At 43.7% G+C, this 3,690-nt stretch overlaps 1 pseudogene; it reads left to right on the plus strand.

The window, feature by feature from the left end:
* The first annotated feature begins 1,497 nt into the window (after nt 1-1,497).
* On the plus strand, nt 1,498-1,783 carry LOC131750549 (small ribosomal subunit protein eS21 pseudogene; annotated as a pseudogene).
* The last annotated feature ends 1,907 nt before the right edge of the window (nt 1,784-3,690 follow it).

Here is a 3,690-nt window from a genome sequence, read left to right on the forward strand (position 1 = left end):
GATTCCTCTGGTGCCCTGCTCCCCTGCCCTCTTCCTGCCTGTTGGGGAGGGGGCTGCTTGCTGGGGGGTCTCTGCTTTGGCAGGAAGGACCCTACAGGGCAGACCCGCAGTGTGGAGCATGATCCCAAGAGCGTGGGGCCCTCATAGGACACAGCATCAGGGCCATGACTAGTGCTCGGACCACCTCATCACCGACACGGAATGTTCCCAAGATCCCGCTCAGGAGGGTGTGGCGGGTGGCCTGGGACCCCAGAGGCCCCATTCCTATCCTGGAGCTTGGAGAGCGCATCCACCACGGGCTCTGAATTCACCCCACATCTCAGCCGTCTCCCTCTGTCCTGTCTTTGAACACAGGAAAACAACTTCTACTGATTATTGTCCACAGCATAGGCCTGGTCCTGTCGAGATTAGAGTAATTTAGGTACCCTGGGATAGCAGCTGTTTTTAGGCCTAAAGAAGGTATAGCTCATGAGTGTAAAACATTTTCAGTTGAAACTAATATTCGATGACTAGCTCTATACTACTCGGTTGTTGACTTCTATTAGTCATAATTCTCCTGGTTTTAGATCTGATGTGGGAATTGTAGAGGAGTCAAAATTAAAATCTTCATAATCTGTGTATTCGTAGCTTCAGAATCATTGATGGCCCGTAGTTTTTATGGTTAGGGAAGGGTTACTGATTTCATGTATCATGAAAAGGATTCGTAGTGATGATAGGGCAGTTATAATGATGGCTGATAAATGGTTCAAATTGTCTTGTGCATCTAGTGTACATTTATGAGTCAGTTTAGTGGTCAATATTAGTTAAGTTCTATTTTAAAAATGGATATTAATGTGTGATCATGAAAATGTAAAAGTTCTTCCATGACAGGTAACGTTGCATCCTGAGAGCCTAGTTGAAATGGATGTACCACAGTGATATGCAAGATTTTTGCCTATGATTTAACTTGGATGAAGTTACATAACTTATTTTTATCTCATTTATTGAGAAAGACATGATTGTCATGGTGTTGGCTTGAAACTGGTTGAAAAGAACTCGATTCCTTCCTTCCTTATTTTAAACTTACATAAGTAGGATCTTCAAACATAGGATATGGTGGACAGCATCCATGTAACCATTCTAGGTTAGTAGCTGTCACTCTACTGAGACTTCTCATTTGAATGCAAGAGCTTCTCAAATTATAAAGATTATTAGCATTACTGCTGTTAATGAGATGAATGAGCCTATAGATGAAAGATTTCATGTTGTGTGTGTGCATCCGCGTAAGTTGGAGTAACGTAGTGACATCCCTTGAAAGGCCAAGAAAGTGCTGCGGGAAGAAGATTGTATTTACTACTACAAATATAACGACGAAGGGAATTTTTGCTCACGTTGAGTTAAGTGTATAACCTGAGAATAGTGGAAATCAGTGCATGGAGCCTCCTATAATAGTGAACGCTGCTGCTTGTTTTGTTCTGCACTCGTGCTCATTGTGGTGCCACCAGACACGCCCTCAACATGCAGAACGATGCCAGCGAGTTCATGGACCTGTATGCGCTGCGGAAATGCTCCGCCAGCAACCGCGTCATCGGCGCCAAGGACCACGCGTCCATCCAGATGAACGTGGCCGAGGTTGACAAGGTGGCAGGCAGGTTCAACGGCCAGTTTAAAAGCTATGCTACCTGCGGGGCCGTTGGCAGGATGGGTGAGTCAGATGTCTATTCTCCGACTGGTCAAGGCAGACAGCATCGTCTCAAAGAACTTCTGCCTAGAGAGGAACCTGGATGTGGAATGTTTGTCATAAATAAATAGTGAACCCCCCCCCCCAAAAAAAAATAGTGAACACTGCTCCCGTTGACATTACATAATGGAAGTGTGCTACTTCATAGTATGTACCATGGTGGACAATGTCCAGGGATGAATTAGCTAAGACCATTCTTGTTACACAACCTACTGTAAAAAGGAAAAGCCTAAAGCTCATAATAGAGTAGGAGATGATGTAATATTACCTCCGTGAAGAGTTGCTAATCAGCTAAATACTTTTACTCCTGTCGGGATAGAAATAATTACTTTAGCTGATGTAAAGTATGTTCATGGGTTGACATCTGTCCCTACTGTAAACATATGATGGGTCCACAAGATAAGTCTAAAAAGCCAGTGGACATGCCTATTCCCATATATGCGAAAGGCTCTTTTTGTCCTAAATAGTATGGAATATGTGAGATTATTCCAAACCCTGGTAGGCTGCAAATAACAGACTTCAGGGTGACCAAAGAATCAAAACAGGTGTTGGTATAGGATTGGGTCTCCTCCTGCAGGGCCAAAGAAAGTAGTGTTTATATTTCTTTCTGTTAACAATATGGTAATTTCGGCTGCTAGAACTGAGAGTGATAATGATAGTAATATGGCTAGAATTAGGGCAGCTCAAACAAATAATGGTGTTTGGTATTGAGATATGTCTGCTGGTTTTATAGTAGAGATTATAGTTGTTGACTGAAAAAAAATGCACAACATGAGAGTTTTGTGTTAAGTTTTATTTTGGGGCAAAATGAGGACTATAGCCAGGGAGACAGCACTGCAGATAGCTCTGAGAAACCACTCCATAGAGGTAGGGGGAAGGTCAGTATATATGTGATTTTGGTGCAGGGGGAGTACATGCCATCAAGCACATATTTTCTGCAGAAGGATTCTGCTAGTCACAAGGAGCGAAGTCACCCATGAAGGATTTTAGTGCTTTTCTAAATACGAGGAAATGCAAGAATTGGGCTCATAAAATCTCCTGAAAATATCTATCTGAAGACCTGTTCTGCCACTTTTTCCCAGGGCATAGAGTGCCTCATTCCTGATCTTTACCCTGAAATCCTTTCAGGTATTAAAGGTCAGCAGCTTGGGGCTTCACTGGTGGTGCAGTGGTTGAGAATCCGCCTGCCGATGCAGGAGACACGGGTTCGTGCCCTGGTCCGGGAAGATCCCACATGCCGCGGAGCGGCTGGGCCCGTGAGCCATGGCCGCTGAGCCTGCGCGTCCGCAGCCTGTGCTCCGCAATGGGAGAGGCCACAACAGTGAGAGGCCCACATACCGCAAAAAAAAAAAAAAAAAAAAAAAAAGGTCAGCAGCTGCTGCGGCTCATAATTTAATCCTTGTAGAGGAAGATGGCAAGTGCCAATTTGTAGTTGTCCTAGTGATAAAATTAACAGCACCAAGAATTGAAGAGACACCTGCTAAATGTGAGGAGAAAGTGGTTAGGCCAACAGAGGCTCCTGTGTGGGCCAGATTGCTGGCTAGAAGTGGATATACACTTCAACCAGTACCAGAACCAGCTTCCACTGTTGATGACAGGAGTAGGAGTAAGAATGATGGGGGAAGTAGTCAAAAGCTTATCTTACTTTTCAGGGAAATGCTATATCAGGTGCCCCAGTTATTAGTGGGACAAGTCAATTTCTGAACCCTCCAATCATAATGGGTACAACTATACAGAAAATTATTACAAATGCAGGGGCTGTTATGGCTACATTACAGATTTGGTCATCTCCAAGTAGCGCTCCAGGTTAGCATAGCTCAACATGGATTAATAGACTTAAGATGTTGCCTACAATTCCAGCTCAAGCACCAAATAGTAAATATAAAGTGCCGATATCTTTGTGCTTTGTTGAAGATGATCAGCAGTTTATGAACATAAGTAAAATGACTGAGTTAGCATTAGACTATAAA

Source organism: Kogia breviceps, chromosome 2 (assembly GCF_026419965.1).
Source record: "Kogia breviceps isolate mKogBre1 chromosome 2, mKogBre1 haplotype 1, whole genome shotgun sequence".
Classification (NCBI taxonomy): Eukaryota; Metazoa; Chordata; class Mammalia; order Artiodactyla; family Physeteridae; genus Kogia; species Kogia breviceps.